Below are 22,181 nucleotides of genomic sequence, written 5' to 3'. Positions count from 1 at the left end.
AGGCAGCACTAATTAAGTAAAACTACCACAACAGCTCATGTTCCATTTTCCTGGTTGGAAGCTGACCAGATCAGCACAGCTCAGTTCAATATTGTACATTTTTTTCCTGGTCCATGCAAAGACACTATTTCTTGTCTATGACAGACCACATTTTGGAAGTACAATAATATACAGCAAATGTGTTGCATAACTCAGACTCTTTCGTTCTGTGCTTAAAATAAATCAACTACTGTTTTATTGCTTTCATAAATGTGCTTTTATTATAGAAGAGAAAAATTCCATTAAAGAAATTATTGGTAGTGTTCTGGAGAGCTCTCTTAGCCCTGGCATCTCCTGCTTATTTCTCACTTCCTCTGTTAATCCCTTTTTCTGCCCAGCAGCCCCACATTGGCGTGTCCCAGGGAAGTGACAGACATGGGAGTACTGGGGATCCTTCCCAGACATTCCTAGGATCTGTCTCCTCTGCACTGCCCTTCCCAGGCTGTTTCACAACCTCCACTTAGGACTTCCTGAGGCATCTTTGCTCCTGAGAGGCTGAACTGTAGTGGCCACGGATAAAGCAGCAGCCCAGCAGCTGCAGGCTTGCCGTGCACGGATAAATTCAGAACATGTCACAGTTCCCTTCCCCACAGCAAGATCAAACCGGAGCAGGCAAGGCTGGAGTCCCCAGGCCGAGCAGCTCCCTCTCCTGGAAGGATGCTCTCTCTTCTAAGTAATGAGATCTTACCCAGCCACCTGGGAGAGGGCAATCTGTGCGAGGGAGCTGTACATAAGAGTCTGTTGCAGGTGTTTTATTAACAGATCTAACCCAATTAAGAACCAGTCTTCTATACCAGAGGGGCTAAAATTTAAAGACAACATCCATGCCTAAAATTTTCAATATTAAGGGTTAATTTTTTTTTGGAGGGATGTTGGTTTTTGTTTTTTACTAGTTGTATTACTATTATTTTAATTATCATTAAATATATTTTCAGCAAAACATACAATACCTGATTTCCATTGAAACTACACTGTGCTAGGAATGGTAAAATACACTCCAAAATACAAAGTCTCTTGTCCTGGAGATCTTGTAATCTGTATAGACTGTTTTATTTTGTTTTTTAGATGGAGGACACAATCACTGACGGAGTGATCTCATAGGCAGTCTCACAGAAAATCCACAGGAATCAAATCCACATCTCCAAAGTGTTACTCTAATATTTTAAAAGTGAGGCAATTACTTTTATAGATATATTAAAGCTTTTTTATTATTGTTGTAATTTGAAATATTTCCCTTTTCCAAATCTTCTCTGCCTCTAAAATTTTCTAACTCTGGAGTGGGAATGCTTGCATTTAAATAGCAATTATCCATGATTTTTCATTAATCAGTACATTCTGTGAAGTTCAAAATAAAAAGGCTACACTTCCATAAATTCATTCTATCTTTTTGTATTCTATGCAGAGGCATTGTTGGAGTGTTTCCCTGCAGCCCCTTTTGCACCATTCACAGGACAAATCAAACCAGGCATCAGGATTCCAGAGCTGGGCTACCAAAACTTTAAAGACATCTTGATTACAGACATAGATATTGTTGTTTGCTTCTCAACAGAAGTAACCATAAACCATAAATCACTTCACAGTTACCTCTTAGCAAGGATTAATCTCCACTTAAAATGGCCATAAAAAGAAAGAGGCACCATTTCTCCCCTGAAATGCCGAATCCTGGAATGGGAGCCTCACAGATCTTGTCCAACTTCTTTTGTTTTTGCATTTGCTCACATAATTTAAGACTTGTTGGGGAAAAACTGCTTATTATGTTTGAAATACAGGGTCTTCTTAAAATTATGAGAAAAGCCTAATAAGTACAAACATAAAAAAAGCTTCTTCCTTTAACTCAGCTCTTGTCACACTGCATCTCTTCAGCCAGACAATTCACAGCCATGATGGGGGGAACACAACATTTTTATGTTGATCTTCAAAGTGATTATTCAAAATGGGTGTTTCGACTTCCACCTCTCATTGAATTGAGAACTTGGAATGTATTTAAGTTATTTCTGGTGTACAACTTGTTAAATACATTTATTTGCATAGTAAATTCTAATGTACTCAGGCCTGCCATTAAAAGCAAAGAGAATCCTCAGTACAATTACAGCTCAGGAATGTGGACTGCAAAGCCATACCCACCCTGTTCTGATATTCTTCTCATCTGCATGTCAGCATTTCTCCCTAGGATGAGTCAATGCAGTTGATTTTGTCATTTGCTTTATACATGTTATTTAAAACAAAAGTTACTAGGTAATGATACTTCAGTTGCACTAAACTGGCAGAAAGGGATCTGGAAGAAAAAAGACATCCTAAAGTTCCCGAGAAGAAGCTGCAACTATGCAAATTGTTCACAATCTCAGCAGTCTGGATGGAATTTAGGGAATTTGGGTTAAGCCCCCAAAGTGAGCAGAACCTACTGGGAAGGTGGAGTGGCTAGGCTAAGTGATCACTAATTTGGGCTCTCTAAGGTAATTTACATTATAGTAATTAAAGTTTAGATTCCCTTGCTGTTCTATTTACGAACTCCATTAACCTATGACCTTTCTCTGAAGTTTACACCCAACTGTTTTAATTTTTTTCCTGAACAAAAGAAAAGCAGTTCCTATGGAAGTTATTTCTCATAATAATTAATTGTATTTAGAGCCTGAGAGGTAGATACACACTTTAAGACAATCCAGCTGCAATGTTGTGCTGTGTAATTATACTACAGATCCATCTTTTTGATCCTTCAGATGAACCATTGCTAATATTCTTGGTTTTGTTTGCCTTGATTTTGCTATAAGTACAGCCTGCCATATGCTTTTCATTTAGTTGAATTTAAAATGATGGGTAAAATTCTGCTGCAAATTACAGAGATGCAAACAAAGAAACTACTTTGACCCTACATTCTTATTTGCCTGTTGTTAACTCAAAATTAATGACATTTTAATAAGTAAGGGCAAAAACTTTTATGCTATGCATAGACACATTACATGGCAAGAATAATAAAAAAAAAGTCTGCAGCTGAAACATTATGGTCACTGCTTCTCTGAACAGGTATGACCACAGATCCTCAGATATCCCAGCCAGTGAGTCACAAACCAGCTCATTCTATTCCACAGCTGAAAGGCTCTGAAATAAATGTCAGCTTCTTGCTATGTCTTAATATTTGTCTCACACTCATCCAGCATGTTATGATTTGGAGAGTGCTGCTTCTGGATGATGGACCTTGAAAGCTGAGGGCAATTGTTCCCATCCAGAGGCTCATCCTGTGCAATACAATGGCTCAAGAACATGGAGTAGAATAAAGAGCCTTAGTAATGTGGGGGGAAAATCCTCTCTCAAGAAAAGGAAGAGAGTTAATCTGAGACTTTCTGCTTTGGGGGCTGAAAATGGGCAACATGGACGGAGATTTGTGAAGAAAGGGGCATGTGCTTGGCTACAGAAAGAGCACACTGCTTCTCCCAACAGGGGGAAAGACTGCACAGAGAGAATTAGTGATTGTGTTGGGCACCAGTGAATAAAACAGCATCATAAACATCAGTAAACAACAGAGCTCCAGAGTTGGTCTCAATTTGTAGAAGACCAGGCCTCAGGAATCTACTGCCCTTCTACTGGACCAACAGCATCTACATCTATAGATTAATACATTTACATGTAGCTGATGTGAGGGGCAGAGACATGTGCACATTCACAGAGACACTGCCTTTCTGCTGTGGGAGGTATGAAGGAATATCTTGTGCTTGGCTCCAGAATTCTATTCATATAGATATCTCATAGATTCTTTTCCAGAAATAACTTATGACAAGATCTCCATATAAAATAAAGTTTTAATTAAAAATGGATTTCCCAATACCACAAGCTAACTATCCTTCAAGTTCACATTTTCCCTGAGAACCTGGATATGTTTTTTTCAATTTACATCACTAAAATACACAGCCTGTTCATTTGTTACATTGATACAAAGACATGACCATCTGCCATCCTCAAGACACCTACAAGGGATTGGTGTTTTTCTAACTAATCTTGGATATGATATATCACTTTTAATGTCTCAGGGAAGAGACATTAAGAGCTAAGACACTAGAATTTGAAACAAAAAGGTAGCCTGCACTTACTCCTTTAATAAATTAGAAATTTTGTCTCTTCCATATTGCAAGTAGATTTTGAGTTAGTGCAATAGATTATGTTAATCAGATCATCAGGTTGTCATGCTGTTAGTTCTGTTCTACCAGTAAAACATTAAGGGATGCAATGCTATTCATAAACAGAGTTACATTTTCAACCAAAAACATGAGTTAATTGAATTCCACCAAAATTACTGTCCCTAGTCAATCTGAATACAGTTTCTTATCCACATGTGCTCACCAATATGTAAATAGGGTGAGTGATGTCTGAGAGCATCTTATTTAAATGCTGATTAAATAGTAATCATTCCCAATAATTTCCCAGGATGTAGATGCCACTGCTTGGGATTGGTTTAAGATTATTATCAGTGAAAGTGCAAGAGTTTGTTTAATTAAAGTTCTTTCAAATTATGATTAAAGCACTTCTATTTTGACTAACGTGTATACATCATAACCCATGATATATGCGGTCTTCTATCTGTTGTTCTAATCTATTAAAGGCTTTGTATTCACAGAGGACAGACACTGTGAGTGTTTTGCAGAAGAGATAAAGATAAAATGCACATCCTGAAGTAAGAAGCCAAAGGGATCTTATGTGAAATCCAAAGAGGAAAACTTATAACACATGTTCATAGGCATGGGGAAGAAATGTATTTGTGATAAACTCAATCTATATCAAACAAGCTATATATCTTAGGCTAACCTTTTCTCCTGACTAAAGCAAAGGCATTGCTGATAACAGAACAAAAACTTGATTAAAACTGGATTTGAAGCAATACAAAACTTTCAGTTTTCAAATAACTTTTCCTAATTTTCTCACATAAAAACACGACAAAATTAATTGGACAAGAACACTGGACATTCATTGGTCACTTGTGTATAACTTTCAAACTCCTGTATAACATTCAAACTTACATAGTAGTCTTAGACACATTCCAGAAAAACCCAGAATGATGTAAGACATAATTTCTAGTTTTCCAAGGTTTTGTTAAAACTAACAAACTAATTGCATTTTTTGCATAAGTTTATTTTTAAAAATCATATTTTCCATACTTCACATGAATAGAAATTACATTTTTAGTGTTGTGTAAGCATTTAACTTTTGATTAGAAAACAGAAGTTGCAAATCCATTAGGTAAAATAATTAATCTGTAAATTACTGAACTAGCTCAGTCACCTCTTTACCAAACAACTGCACTGGTAAAAATTTTGACAGTTCACCTGAGAAGAAAAAGAAAACACCAGGGGCTTTTTATTATTTTTTTCAGTCTGATCAAAAGCCCACAGAAGAACTTCCTTTCCTGGCCCAGGAGAAGGTAACATGCCAGCAGCCTCCAGTAGTGACAGTGCCTATGTCCAGTGTCAGCAGAGCTGAGCCTCCACCCACCGTGTCCCCTCTTTCCCTCACCTGGGAGCACCAAGTCCTAGAACAGTAATGGATATGCAGTACATATATATTTTATATACATACATCTAGTTCACATGCATTATCATAAAATAATACAGCTAAACTCCAAACATTTTCTTAAAAGCACTGCAATTGCATCCCCTCTTCACAGACTGTTATGCCACTTTTCTTTTTATTAATAATATGAAAATCCTCACACATTTGTGGTTGCAGTTTACAAGCAGCCAAACTTTCAGCAAGAACAGTGTAAGCCATGTCTCAGTGCTGGCTGAGGCTACAGAAACATTTACTGTGTAGATTCTGGAATATTTTAAAATGATTCCATAATCTGAATTCATTCTTAAAGGTATTTCCAACATGTTTATAAATCACATCAGTCCCCTTGGGCAGCAGAAAACCTATCTTTTTTCTCTGCTTGGTTTCAGACTGTGCATACTGTGTGGTATCATTATTAGATATCAAGAACAAGTGTGATTTTCTTCCTTGGTGTGAAAAGAACATGCAATCACTTAGTCTCCAAACCTACAATATAGGCTAGAGCAGGCACCTTTGTGGTAGGGTAGCTTCAAATCTATAATTTTCATTCATTCCCTGCTGGCATTGCTATTTCTTATCTCCTCTCTGCTCCCCCAGTAACATATGAGAGGGTACTAGAAAAGTAAATAAATAAGTGGACAGATTAATGGATCATTCCTCACTTTAAAAGATACTATCTAAACCCCAAAACTAAACCTAGTCTCCAGTATTTCAGAAACCACCTGCTAATATCCACTACAATGTGTTTTTTCACTGTACTCAAATCAACAAAGTTTGCAGTAACTATATTCCTGACCAAGGTTTTAGTGATGACCATTCTGTCAAACATACTACAGACAGCACAGAAGAGTTACTATTTTCTCGGTTTTTTCCTTTATAGTCTTGCTAGTTGCAAGAAAAAATTATGTAAAATGCCACCCTAAATTCATCTCTAGATTTAGCACCACGTTTTTAGCAGAGCTACAGATTGACTCAGAATACTTTAAGGACAAATCTTGTCATAAATACCATGTATGAAAACTTCTCCCCCCTCGTTTATCTGCTCTCCTGAGAGAGTAGTTAAGATATTTTTATATTCAATATGAAAACTTTTAACTGATGTCAATCAGTGTGGTTGTTGACTTCAAAACAGTTAACAAATCAGTGGGTAGTTACTGATAACACATCCATCTGAGCTAGTACCTGAATCTAAAGCCCACCCCTAATCCCAGTGGTTCTAGGATGTTTCCCACCTGGCTGAGCCCCACGTGCAGTGTTCACTGCAGGGTGCTGTGTGTGGCATCTGACCCTTCCCACTGCAGAGCAATCCAGACACAGAGGGATAATGAAACAACTGAACTACACGTGTCTCATTCTGCATTCAAATGACAGTCCAAGAGATGACAGCTGGCACAATCTCATCCTATTCATTTTACCTACCAGTTTACCCTTAAAAGTGTCTCAAAATCACTTGATGCAGTAAGATCTTGAAATCTGAAGACCAAGTGCCCCATTTCTCTATAGCTAATTAGTCCACACATCCTGCAAAGCAAAAATATAATTGTCTCTGTGTGTAAAGCTATCTGGGGAGAGCCAGTGTATTTGCATGCTAATACAAGGCACTGTTTTTAAAGATAGACCCCTCCATTATAAATGGGATATCAGAAAGGTGCCAATTATGAAGAAGGGGTGTACTGCATTATAAACCAACTGTCTTGTGCAACTAATTGCTCTACATGCCGTACAATCCAAAAATATAATTGACCCTGTCTGTATAGCTATTTTTGGGAACAATAAATCATTAGCATGCCAAAAACAAGTGCCAGCTACAAAGCAGAGAGTATGACCACTGTGACCATCTGCCTCCTAGATGAGTGAGCTACACTTTTTTTGGAGGGGGAGAGAAAAAGACACAGGGCTTATGGGATTTTATGTACAGGGCATTTGCAGTACTCTGCAGTAGAGGAATATCTTTCAAAGGAGTCTTCTGTTCAGACTGGAATCGTGATGGGAAGGATCCCTGTCAATGGGAGTACTGTGTCTTTGAATACTGTTTTGGGCTGGCAGTGACTCTCTCCTAGGGATGTTCCTTACTTCCACCTGGAGGATGGGTTCCACTCAAATATGTGCAGAAAGTCCTTTACTCAGGCAACAGGCTTAACTTTTTCCATTACTAAGCAATAAACATCAGTGAATTAGAGACACAGGGGAATGGCTCTCTGTGTACTTGGAATAACAACAATGGGACAGATGCTGCAGCTTATATGATCCCAACCCATTGTGATTAATTAGCCGTGCCAGAAAAATACCCTAGATTTTGATAATATGTTTTTGTGTTCAGAGTGCATGAAATGGTTCAAAACCACCTGCATCTTTCATGTATAAAGCACTTATGTATTTCCATGATCCAGAAATACTGATTTTTACATTAACCATCTTTGTCCAAATTTCTTATGCATTGAGATATTCATGAGAAGAAGTTTTTTCTTCACAACTTTATTACCCTTAGGAAAAGCTGCAGAGAAGTTTCCACTAGATTGTACCAGTTTAAGCAGCTCCTGGCAAATGCTTCTGTTTATTTTCCTGGTACCATGTATTCTGGAGGTAAAATAATCCAAATGTGTCTTTATAAGTGGACACTCTCTTTATAAGTGACACTGTGAGTCACTAAAAGACACTTGGATTATAAACTGAAATTAACTGGATCATGTTTTTGGAGATTCTGATGGGACCTGGTAAGAACATGAGTTTTCTCCTGCATACATCTTGTAGTGGAGCAGGTAAGTGGAATACAGTTTATGAATTGTGCACCATTTCTTCTCTGCCTTCAAGGATTTCCCAACACACACTGCTCATGTGAAATAAATTCTACAGTCTGCATTTGGGAATTTTGACTTCTGGGCTTTGATCCACAGACTTCAGTTCATCTTGGGAACATGCCAGTAAAATCCCTGGTGAAAAGCAAACGAATAAACTTCTTGTAAAAGGGTTTACATGTGTATACAGAGGTGAGTTCCTGTCAGTAAATATTATCTCACTAAACCCAAACATCTGTCCTGCTGTGGAGCATAAGTACTTTGTTGCCTCACATTGCCTGGTCATATTTATTTGCTGTTTGTAACTAAAGTTTTTTTACAGACCTGTATTCCAGTTTTAAGACATTTTAACTATTTCTTCTAGAATGTCTACAATGACAATGTAGAATGTCTATAATTTACTCATTTTTTAGTAGGCCTTCACTTTAAACATAGAACAGATTAATTTAATTTCACAGAAGAGGCATGTACCTCTGAGCTGTTCTTGGAATGTTTTGTTTACTTGAATTTTCTGCCTAACTAAATGGAAACTGATAGACTGAGTCAGCAGGAAAAAAAAAAGTGAAAAGAGAAATGCAGTCAACAAATATTTTCTTCCAAGAAAGTTTACAATCTAAAATATCCCAAAGTAATGATTAGCAAACAAAGGCTACCAATCTGGACAGTGGAGCTTTATTTTCTGTCACTATCCACACTCTCTTCAACATGCTTACATATACTTGCTTGTCTCCTCACATCAGGAGAAACAGCAGATGAAGTCTGCCCTCAACTTATATTACAATAAATAATTACATTGCAATAACTAAATAATCAACCTGATTTACTAGGATAATTTTCTAACTTTCCCACACCATACTTTACTAATACACAAAATTGTAGCATATATTTATAAATAAAAAGAGATTCTATTAATATAGCAATGTATATTAATAAAACTAAGCAGAGTTTTACAAATTATAAAAGTTTTGCTGTCATCAGAACTTTGTGGTAATTTCTTTTTTCTAAATACACTTTTTCAAGTCTGTTGAGAGGCACTGGAATATAATGCTTTCCTACTGTGTATTGTTTTGAAGTAAGTGCAATTCCCCATCATTTTTTATTCTAATTTTACCAAGCATCCAACTGCAGCAGTAAAGGCAGCCTCACTTGTACTAGCACATCTGACCCAGAGTGCAAGCCCTGAGAGCAGGGACTGTGAGCTTCTCCCCCCAAAACTCAGCAGCTGCAGTGACATAATCAACACTCCCCCTTATGTGGGTATTCAGACACATGACTTTCCTTTCTTTTCTAGAAACAGGAGAAATGTCTTGCCAAAGTCCTGAGGAAAGCCCAGCCTCTGCAGCAGCAGCCCAGGAGAGGCTCCTGGTGATGTCAGAATCATTCAGCTGCAAACGCGGCGGCTCCTGGGGGTTCTGCCCAGAGCGCTGAAAGGAGGAAGTGGCTGGGGAGGAATACTGAGAACTCGCTGCTCTTATGCAACAACACATTTTCTGTTTTCCTCTAATTGCAATAGTATCTGTATCTGATACAGCCCCACTGTCGATACTTGGTGCCGTCATCAGTTTCAGCTTCCAGAGCTCATAAACATTATCACAGTTCACATCTCTCATAGACATCATATTCACAAAAATTGTTTGCTCTGATATGGAAACTCATCTTAAAAGTCATGCTTCCTAGCAAGCACTAAAGCCAGCTCTAAAATTTAATTTATCAGACTCTAAACTACAACTACTATTTTATAGGCCTATTTAAATTAAAAACATCTGCAGGAACTGTAATATTTTTAATTAAGTTTCAAACTGAAAAAAGCAAATGTTTATACTAAGCAATTCCAACTTCAGGCTGAAAACTGGTGTGCTCACATTGGTCATAGTAAACCCATGAGCATTACAGTGCATCCTCAAATTACCTTGAGTAATTCCAAACAAACTAACACAGTTTGCAAGACATAGAACATTTGAGCAATTAAAAAAAAAAAAAAACACAAAACCAAGAACAAAAGAATAATAGCTGACAAAAAAAAAAAATCCTTTTTTTCTATGCCTTTAACTCACTGCCCCACTGAGAAAGCACTATTTGACTTCTATCATGCAATTAAAACAATGTTAAAATCCTCTTCAGTGTTACTGCAGCATCTGCTTCACTGATTGGTGTCAGCTGAGGTAAAATTTTAGTCTTTATTTTGCAGGATTCTGCAGTGACTAGCAGATGCTTAGCTATTGTCTCAAACAAGCAGAATCTAAGCAGTGAAGACAACCATATCACAAACAACTGTTAGAATAATCACGTAATATGAGTATTTAATGCACTGCCTCCTGCATTTCTTAGATCTCACAAACTATAAGGAAGACAAGAATTTTGTGATGTAATCCTCCTCCTTCAGTTTTATATGGGGAATGTAATCTGTTGGAACTGTAATGATTTAATGAAAATACATCCATCCAACCACATGTGGAAATAAGCCCCCCAAATTTATAAAGACATTTATTTAATCAACTATCTTAAGTTTCAAAGCTTAAAAGAACAATTATTTGAGGGTTACACACTGTGCACCATAACAGTTGTACACAGGCTGCCTGGCCATGAAATGCAGGAAAAGTATGAATTCCTTCTGTTAGAAAGCCTTTTTGTTAGTGAGATTCAGTTTGTCACCACTATTTTTGAGATTATGTAACAGAATAAAAGTCAAAATGTTGGAAAAGACGGTCACAACTCTCAGCTCTCTTTGGCATCTTTGGCTGAGACAAGGAAACAGTCCAACATGCTGATTTCAGAGGCATCCAGAGCCAGGCAAGAACTGTCCCTTCTCCCTGCAGCTCTGCCCAGGCACCTCAGTCCTGGCCCCCAGTATCCCCAGGCTCCAGCTACCAAACCTCTCCTGTCAGTTAGGGAAAACTGGGCCAGACTCCAGCTTGGTTTTGTAATTTGGATTACAAACGTCTTCTTGGAATCAAATTGAGTAAACCAAGCTCATTAAACCTGTCCTAGACAGCTTCTGAAGCAAGGTCACCAGAGGTGGAATGTTATGAATTAATATACACATTCCAAAACTTGACCTATTCCTTCCTTTCTTTTTATTTTGCTTCTCTCTTTTAAGAGCTATTTATGCTCATTTATCAAAATGTTTGGTGGCCATACAGGAAAATAAAATAATAAACAATAAATAATTAATTAATAAAATCAAAGTTTTTATTATCTTCAGGTTTTAAAGGAAACAAAGCATAATAATGGTACCTTGAATTTATCCTCTTCTTCATAGGATATGAAATATGAAGAAGAAAAGACAGCAGGAACTGTCATACTGTCCTCAACACAGATCTAAAGGAGATGCAAAGGAAACTCAAAGAAATAGCTTTATGATAGCTGACTAAAAAATACTAATATGTAGGGTACCTCTTTGTTAGAGGAAACACTACATATTCTGGATTAACTTGAAAGCATGTGAAATGACCATGCTGAACTTGTTTCAAGAGCTTCACCAGACCTTCATTCAAATGTTCTAAGATCAGCAGTATTTTTCTGATTGGCAAGATCTGCATTTTGATCAGAGACCTGCAGAAAGCACCTGTGCATGTCCAGCTGCTGTGAATGGATCCTGCTGCAGCCAGGCTTTTGTTATTTATGGCCTGGTGGAAATGCAGTCACCATACTGCTAAATGTCATCCTGATTCAGACAGTCCTACTGCAAGGAGATGAACTTTGTTAGTGGTCAGGCTGTCATAGGCATTGTAATAAAGTCCTTCTTTGGCATCCTTCAGGTACTGAAGGTGAAGCCTCTCTCCCCCAAAGCTTTACTCCAATCGTTGAATCAGGGTTAAGACTAAAATTTTTTAAAATTAGAACTGCCATCACAGTGATCTCACTGTTGCAGTATCTATATATCTATACATTTATATAGCTATAAAATCCTTTCCCTGGCTTCTTTGCATTACTCTGCAGTATTACTATTCAAGGCTTCCTAGTGGGAGCTGCTGCTGAATTGTGTGGTGACAGGGTTTGCTTTCATAATCAATTACGAATTCCACTGAAAAAGGCAATCCAATTATTCCCTAGCTCCCAACTATGCCAAGCACAAGAGCTTATGAGGCCACACATTCAGTCAGATAAGGGAACTGATCCAGCTTAAAACTGACTTACCAAAGAAAATAGTTAGCCCTCATTTGGGTGACCCCATGGCCACATGCCAATGGAAATGGAAAGAATCTTCCTCCAAGAACAACTTACACTGTCTCAATATCATCATTCCAATTCACCTATGGATTTTCCATTCTCACTTCTCAGAACACAGCCCCCATTTTTACATAGATTGTACTGCCTGTTCCTGTCCATCCAGCCTTATGAGTCTGCATTTGTCTGTACTAAATGAATAGGTAGATTTGTTTGCACAGTCTGAGGTCACAGAGTAACACAAACTACTCTTCACGGGTGCCCTGACCAGGTCATGACCTGCCACCCAAATAATTTTTCCATCACCCTTAGGTACCCAAGGATGATTTTATATCTATCATTCACGTGCAGAAATGCAGAGAGTCAGACCTCCTACTGTCCCCACACAAACATGGTAAAAACTTTGCCATTTACAGGTTGATTCCCTAAAACTGCTTTTTGATAACTGTTAGTTATCCAGCACTTAATCCACTTAAGATGGGCTTTGCTGATACTGTAGAGTGTTAATTTTTTATCAGAATGTCACACAGTAGTAAGTCAGATGCTGTACAAAAGCCTAAGTCTATTACATCTACATACACAATAAAGACCACCCTATTATCACCAAAAGTTTACAACTTGAGCTTCCAAAGCTGCTAAATTCTTTTCCATTTTTTAATATTCCATGTCTAAGTTTTCAACCTTGAACAGTAAGTGAAAAAATGGAAATTAAATAATTTACCAGTTTGAGATTCTAACCAGTAAATTGCTGTGAATTTGTAACCGCACTATCATTTTCATTGTACTACATTGGCCATTTAGGTGAATGATAACCCAGGAGACAGCACCATGCAGGGCTAGCAAACAAGTAAATCATTTAGATTGCACACTGCTTTCAACTGAAAAAGGGGCAGTAAATCTGTCCTGCCATTGCCTTCTCTTTTGTTGAATTTTCAGGATGGTGCAGTCTTTTCATTGAAACAAATAAAAAAAAATTCTAGAGATTTAATTTATTGTCTGGGTTTTGCGCATAATGACTGAGGCTGACCAATGCAAGGCAGTGCCCTGGAAGAATGGGCTTGGCCATTTAAGATCGTGCCAGATAGAACACACAGCTGGCTTTAGCAGACGAGGAGAAAATTCTGGTTACAGCATGGCACCATCTAATGGCTTCGTCTTTAACTGCAAGAACATCAGCGTTAAGTGCTGGCCATACAAATTCCCCTTCTATCATTATTTTGCTCACCCATCTCACTATGTAGCAAAGTCATATGGAAGAAAAAAAAATAGGAAATAATTTAAGTTTAAAATATAAATCTGGGCTGACAACTTACATGATAGTAACAACTGCAACCTCTTTTTAAACCATGACTGAACACTTCAGTCCAAGAGAAGTATTTTAACACAAACAAAATTTAGGTATACAAAGAACACAGTGTTGCCTATACACAGAAATAACAAAATTCTGTATTTTCACAGAACCCTAAAATGCTTTGGGTTGGAAGGGACCTGAAGGTCAGCTAGTTCCAATCCCACTTCCAGGGAGCGTTCCACTAGACCAGGTTGCTCAAAGCCCCATCCAGCCTTGAACATTTTCAGGGATGGTGCATCCACAGCTTCTCTGGGCAACCTCTGCCATGGCCTTGCAATCCTCCCAGGGAAGAATTCCTACCTAACATCTAATTTAGAACTACTGTCTGTTAGTTTGAAGCCATTCCCCCTTGTCCTGTCACTACAGGCCCTTGTACAAAGTCCCTCTCCATCTTTCTTGTGGGCTCCCTTCAGGCACTGCAAGGCCACAATTCAGTCACCCCAAAGCCTTCTCTTCTTCCAGCAGAGTGGTCCCAATTCTCTCAGCCTTTTCTCACTGCTGAGATGCTCCATACCTCTATCACCTTGGTAGCCTCCTCTGGATTAGCTTCCACATGTTTCTGTGTGGGGGACCTCCAAATTTCTAACTTACTTTTGGATTTCTGCTAAGAAAAGGTATGCCTACATTTTAGGTTATTTTGCAAGGTGGAATTTCACATTTCTTTGAAATTATGCTAAGAACCACATAACTTTGTACAATACTGTGACAACTTCTTTTTTTTGTCAGCAAGTTCAAGGACAGAGGTAATCAGGACACTTGGGTTGCATTTCCATCTGCTGGTGACTTCCTGTGTTATACTGAGCAGATTGTATGGCTGCATGAAAATCATTTTTGTTGCAAGTATGGAAATGCTTATATTAAAATTCCTTGTAAGCGTGCCAATTATTTAATAATATTTGAAGCATATTAAGAACTAAAAACATGCATTGCCATGAGACAAAAAAAAACCATTGTTATAGCAATTTCCTAGTAGGAGATGTAATGGCCATCCATGCTCAGAATATCCACAACATAGGCAGAAATCTTCATTTGAATATTAGGTGTTGTTTAAGACCATGATTGACATTTAGGTGTTAATAAAAACCAAGTGGCACTTAAAAGTGAAAGGCTCCATAGCTTTACCATTCCATCAATTCTATTCAACACTTTAAAACATAGTTTAAAGCTAAGAAAAGGGTGATTGAGCAGAGGAACAGGTTCCCTGGAGGGGCTGTGTGGTCTCTGCCCTCGGAGGTACTGAAAAGCCAACACAGCCCAGGGTGTCCTGCTCTAGCTGCCCTTGCTCTGAGCAGGGTTGGACTGGTTGCTCTCCAGAGGTGCCTGCCCACTTCAGCCATCTGTGGGGCTGTGATTTTCTAAAATTTCTGTAACTGCTTTAGAAACAAAACCCAAAACCTCAATGCAGAATTAAATTGTGTTCATCTCCAAATCTTGTGATTATCCTTCAAATCTTCTAAGATTTAGAGAAGTTCCCTCTCTTATAAATATTTAGGATAATATCTCAGGCTAGCTAGGGAGTGTACTACTGGAAAGATTTAATACTGGATCTGAAACTAACTCAATGGCTCCAGAGACAAACTAAACATAATGAAAATGTTACAAATCACTGAAGTGGAATTCAGTCCCAGACAGTATATTTCATAAAACACAGATCTTTTTCATTTTAAAAATAATGCTTTGAATAAACCAGAACAAATTTAAAAGCAGATCTATAATGTATTTTAACTGTTCTCACATATTGAAAATATATTTACAGAAGTTGTAAGAATTGAAATACTAGTTTTTAAAAAGAGTGAATAGAAGTACAAAGTCTAGTGATAGGGAAAGAGAGTTAACACACATACCCTCCTCTCTCTTATCCTTTAAGAGACACAGTCAGAAGATCTTGCTACCATTTTCTCCAGACAGACTTTCACATGCTCAACATATCTCCAGCTAACCAGTAGTTCTTGTGACCACTGCTGCCTTGGAGCCTTGGAGTTCACACCACTACTGCAAAAGCCTCTGCTGGCTCAGCTGTAATTTGGTTGTTTGCTTTTAGGGTTACAGGGAGAAGCTTTGGAAGTGCAGCTGAGTCTGACTCATGTTGCAGGCAGCAGGATGTGTATGGATACACACTTTGGCAAAGCCTAAAGCACCATGACAGTGCACTTCTACGAGATCCCTCAGGTTAAACTGGATCCCAAACACAGCCTTGAGGTCTGTGCTTCAGGGATGCACTAACACCCTTGGCCAGCTCACAGCAAACTGAGATGTGAATAGGGACCTGCTGCTTCCAGTGCTTTGAACAGTTAAAATCATGGTCACTTGGACAGGAGTGCAGTGTATGCCACAACCAGCACAGATAAAAGAAGAGATAGTCTGAAATGCACTGTTATTAATTATAAGAGTAGATACATTATTCAAACATTAAAAAAATTATAAAAAATAAAAATTATCTAGAAGCACCTGCCTGTGGAAAAAACCCAAACATAAAATAATTACATGCTCAGTCACAGAATCATATATTATAACTTTGCATTTATGTAATATATTTAAAGGTCTGTTCCAACTACAGATTCTTGCAATTGGAATACAAAAGCCCTCTGGCAAAATTTAAATATAAAAGTGTAGACATAGTTCTTGTTTACAGGGATAGTTGAAGCAAGAAAGAGAAACAACAGCCTCAGGCACTGACAACAAGTTCTTTCCATCTGGAAACGCCATGCACACAAGGTAAGCTGCTTTACAAGGTAAGCAGAGGAATAGATTTACCACTGGTTGTACAAACACACAACAAAAGATCACCATAGGATATACATGGGGAAATAAGTAACAAGTGCATAAATGTCTAAATGTATTTTTTGCATGAGAAGAAATCAGAGCATTTGGCGATGGCTAGCATTAAAACTAGAGAAAAAGATTCACCATCTTCCTACACTGAAGAGAAAACAGAACACAGATCCAGACCCAGTGGACTGCCTCCTGTTCAATAGAAATATTCATAGAGTTGTATCCCTTACACTGACTTTAAAATGTGACTTCACTGAAATTTTTCCTCTTCCTTTAATACATCATTCAAGCTTGGTAGCAGAGAACAGACTTTCAACAAATAGCACACTTTCCTTTCTGCAAAAACTAGGCTCATCTGGCTGGACAATCTTCATCCAGGGGTTGAAAAAAAACTGGTTTTGTGAATATTCTGCACTCCACTATCAGTCAGAATCTCTGCTTTCCCCAGTTCTCTAAAATAATGTCACATCCTATTGAAGTGTTAAGTAGAAAGACAGAAAAAATGCAAATTGCTGTTCACATTGAATGACAGTTTAGAGGGTTTGTGTAGCACAATTCAGAAACTACATTATTTTACTGCTTGCATGTCTATCCTCTGCTACTGACTGCTCCAACTACAGTGCCACACACTCCTCAGAAAACAACTACATCATAATTTGTTACTTGAACTTTTTTTTTCTTAGCAGAGTACTTCCATAAATTTCCTCCCAACTAGTTCCTCTAATAAAGAATCTATTTCCCTTTTAATGTCCAGCCCTTTGTATTTTATACGTACAATTATTACATCATATTCTGTGGCTTTAAAATTAATCATCAACAAGGAAAAATACTATTTTCTCTTTTGTACAAAAAGAAGCCTTTCTGAAGAATGCCTGTGCAGATCTGATAACGCTCCTAGAACAGAAAACACATCACATCTACCCAGCAAGAACAACAGTTTCTCAGCAGCCACTATCTGTTGTTTCTCCTCTTGCTGTATTTTGCATGACAGGAACCCCTCTGCTGACACTATTCACTTTCCCTAAATTGCTATGTATTACCAGAACTGGCTTCCCTTTTTTCTGTATGTGCTCCCTCCCCACTAAGCTCTCCCACTCACCACCTTCCACCTGGTCTCATGAAAATGATGATTTGTAAGTAATTCTGTCCTCTACATTCAGCACATTCTCCAGCTTACATTTGCCTATGCTGTTTATCAGGCAGACCAAACATCTTGTAATATAAAATGTAACTCAAAGGCCTTCCATATATGATTCTCTGTATTTTCTTGCTGTGATGATTTACCCTGGAACTGCCAAACTAAAGATCAGCTCAGACTATGTATTCACTACTGACCAAAAAGCTTTTCTCTGAATTTTCTTTCTAAGAAACAAAGAACCTGAATAGCACTGAGAGTCTGTCACTATGCTGCAACAAACATGACTTTATCAGTTGGCATCAGAAGTAGATGAATGGCTTGAAATTGATGCTGAACTGGAAGTGTGTACTATACACCAGCTTTATGCTATATGAACCAGTCAAGTAATAATTTTCAGTTATATTTACAGCAGAACTGAGTTTTAGTTCAAGTGCTTCAGATGGCCAGAGGCCCATACAGATGCCAAACTCCTACCTTTTTGTTCCAGCTGGATGGCCTTGCAGGGCACTGAGCAGACTCTGTCAGTGGCAGCACAGCCATGCTGTACAGCAAGCTTCACACCACAAGCACTATTCTCAGCCTATCTGACATATACTGGGCTAATTTAGGTGGATTTATCATTAATTAATACAACAATGAATACAGCAAAGCCAAACAAAGTTCAACTGCCTACAAATAAAATATAAAATAAGGCACTGAATATGTTCACTGCTAACCAACTTCAGGTTCTGAAGATTCATTCCCAGTGTCTATTTTTCAGGCAGTTGAAATAACATTCAAGGAAGCGATTAGATGTAATGAAATAGTTTCAGAATAGTTTTACATTGTATATCTAGAAAGAATGTATGAAGTTTTGTCTTCAAGTCTCAGTAATTAAACAAAAACCTTGGGAGAAGGATTGTCAAATATTTGTAAATAAATACTCTGCCACTGTAAGCTGAAAAAAGGCATTTTATAAGAGGAAAGAAAAGCAGCATAAATGCTGAGAAGAAGTATGATTCCATACTTCTAGATCCTTTTTCAGTAGCGTCCCATGGCATACAAGATAATCTTAACCAAACAGTGACTACATTTTAATTTAATTTCTACAGTTCTTCGCAGAATTCTCAAGACAGTGGAATAATCAGAACATAGAAGGGTGAGCAGTCCAGAGCCTCCCCACAGGAGATCCCTCACCCTGCATTTTAATCACTCAGGAATGTATGAAGAGGTAATACTATATGAAATACATATATAGAATAACTTGGATACATTACAATGCTGGCTGCTTAAGATGATTCCACACTTCTTTACTTCTAAATCTTTCCACTAACTCTATTCTGGTATTATCAGCAAAGCTGAAAGGGGCAAATAAAGCAGGGGAGGGAGGCATAAAAAAGGCCATACCATTAACTCACTTATAGCACTTTAAGCCATTCTTAAAATTCATGGAAACTTTGCTTATGTGAAGTTTCTCTCTTACACAGTCTTCTCTGGATAACTGTTCAGTGGGATTTTGTCTGTGATCAGCAGCTCAAATGACCAGGCACTACAGAAGGGTTCTGCTCTGCTGGTGCTGGGGTGGTCACAGTGATGCCTGACAGACTGTACAGATGAGAGGATGTTTGATACTGGAAAGGGGTAGGAGACCATTAGTCTCTTTTCCATAACCTTTCTGTCCTTTTGCTCCCTGTGGGATGATTTTACAGTGGCATAATGCAGGGTTTGTACACCCCATTATATGAGTCTGGAAGGAGCTCATGGGCTGTTGGGTACCTAATCAGCCTCTCCCAGAGGCAAACAAGAGACTTCAAAGGAGGAACAAAAAAAGAAGAGCCCTGCTTAATTAGTGCTCAGCTGAGAGGAGCAGACTTGGGGGAAGACACAAGGAGAACTGATTCCTGTCAGAGTCCCCTGGTAGAGAGGAAGGCCTGGCAAAAGCTGTTCCCTTCTTTGGCTGCCAATGCTCAACTTGAGCTTCCCTGAGCCACGGCACCACAGACACTTCCATGAGTCAGCAGCTCAGAGAAAAGAACAAAGAATCTGCTGTCAAAACACCCTAGAAGCAAACATAAATGGAACACTTCTGTATGTCCAGGTCTAATTTTATATACATCAAAAGAAATAGAGGTTGCCCTATCTTAAGCAGAGGGTTACATCCATGCAGTCCTTTGGGTGTCCCAGGGCTGCGTGGAGCAGCAGAATAAAGCTGCAAAAGGCTTTTAAATATTAATTTTGTAAACTTTCGTGCCTTTTATTATAAAAGACATTAAAAGATTTGTTTTTGTCATAACAGGTGTTTTTAGGTCTTTTTCTTTCTTACATTTTACCTAAGAAATATCAGAAACTAAATCTGGTTTTTGGTGACTTGCCTGTGAGAGTGGACAGGATCTGAGGAGAGAACAATGTTCCAAGACAAACATATGTTCATAAGGGGCTCATAAATGATACTAAATATAGGAACAAATGAATCCTGAATTTCTCTTACAGAATTCCTACTTCCCAGAATTGTGAACCACATGTGACTCTTGGCAGGTTATCAATATATTATTCAAAACAAGAAATAAAAAAAACCTAGGAAAATTAAAAGGATAACCAAGAAAAGTTTTAATGGCTTTTTATACCTGTGCCTTATCTTTAGCAGAAATGGATTATGAGAAAATACTGTTCCGGAAGAATTTTTTTCTAAAAGATATCACTATCAAATCAGCTAGATATTTTCTGCTCAACTGTTTTATGTATGCATGTGTATACATGAATATATTTAAATAAAACCATTTTGTCCTTTTCCTTGGTACGATTAATTTTAATTTTAAATGTTATTTCTCAATTCAATTTTTCTCTCTCCACCTGCATCTTGGATCAAAGCTGGGATAACTAGGTACACAGGTATTAACAGAATATCCCATTTGAGTGTAGAGACCTCCAACATGAATATTTTCTCTTAGAAACGTTTTAATTTCTTGCTTGCATCTTGCTGTGTTGGAGACAAAGTAGATTGATTTCTCACAATACCCAGGAGAACTCCAGGCATTGACAGCTGAGGAAAGGGACACAGAAGCTTTGGAGACATTAAAATAACAGAGAAAAGAGTTTAAAAACAGCATTTATACAAACTGCTTCACATCCTATATTATGAAACCTACTCACGTCTAGAGGATACCACTTTGTTTTCAAAGACCAAATGAAGTGCACAGTCAGATTTATTATATGCTTCAAAAAAAGAGAGATATGTTCTCTGAATAAGGAATCCATGCTCTAATGCACAGCAAAACCAATGTACAATTTTCCTATTTCACATTCTTCATACTGAATATCATAGAGGTGTACAACCATTTCCATGCAGGTTAATTTATAGACAGGGAAATAAATCTCATGTTAATAACAGAAATCTGGAAAAGCTCAAGTTCTTAGAACAGAGGTTTTAAAAGCAAGCAGAATTAGGAGTGGCTGTTCATCACAAAGTAAATGAGGGAAAAAATGTTAAGGATGGATAAACTCGGGTGACAGTGTCTGTTTATTCTTTATCGTAAGATAAAGGCCTTAAAATGGACTGTAGAAGGACATGATATTTAATGTGACAAGTGGAAGAGCAATCCAAAGTGTGCAAGACCACAGGTTTCCTACTCTAGGAAAGTACATAGTTTGAAGGCATGCACATTGGCTCTGCCCTCTGAGCACAAATAACCTTGTGTGCCTCAATTTCCACAGCTGCAAAACTGACAGCATTTGGGTGCTGCTTTTGGTTGGGATCACTAAAACACCATGGTTCCACAATATGGTTTAGTGGGAATGGTGCTGTTGGGTTAACACCAGACTTGATTATCTTGGAAGTATTTCTAACCTTGATGATTCTATAATTTACTCAATAGAAAACCACTATATATGTGGTTTGGATTTGTGCTGAGAGCAGTGTTGATAATTCTGGGGTGTTTTCCTTATCATGAGCAGCACTAACACAGAGCCAAGGCCCTTCCTGCTCCTCACCCACCCCACCAGCAAGAGGCTCCACAGGAGCTGGGAGGGGACACAGCCAGGACAGCTGACCCCAGCTGACCCCGGGGATATCCCATAATATGGCACCAGCTCAGCATGGCAATCTGGGGAGGAGGAGGAAGGGGGGACGTTTGGAGTGATGGTGTTTGCCTTCCCAAGCCACTGTTAGAGGTGATGGAGCCCTGCTGCCCTGGGGATGGCTGAGCCCCTGCCTGCCATGGCACGTGGGCAATGAGTCCCTTGCTTTGCCTTACCTTTTAAACTGCTTTTATCCCAACCCACTCAGTTTTCTCACTTTTATCCTTTCAATTCTCTCCTCCAGTGAGTGACCCTGTGGGGCTGAGTTGCAAGCTGGGTTTAAACCATGACAACTTATAAACTTATCTAGCAGAGGGTCCTGAGAATTTAG

This window comes from Molothrus ater, chromosome 14 (genome assembly GCF_012460135.2).
Source record: "Molothrus ater isolate BHLD 08-10-18 breed brown headed cowbird chromosome 14, BPBGC_Mater_1.1, whole genome shotgun sequence".
NCBI lineage: Eukaryota > Metazoa > Chordata > Aves > Passeriformes > Icteridae > Molothrus > Molothrus ater.
Note: the sequence above shows the minus strand (reverse complement) of the source record.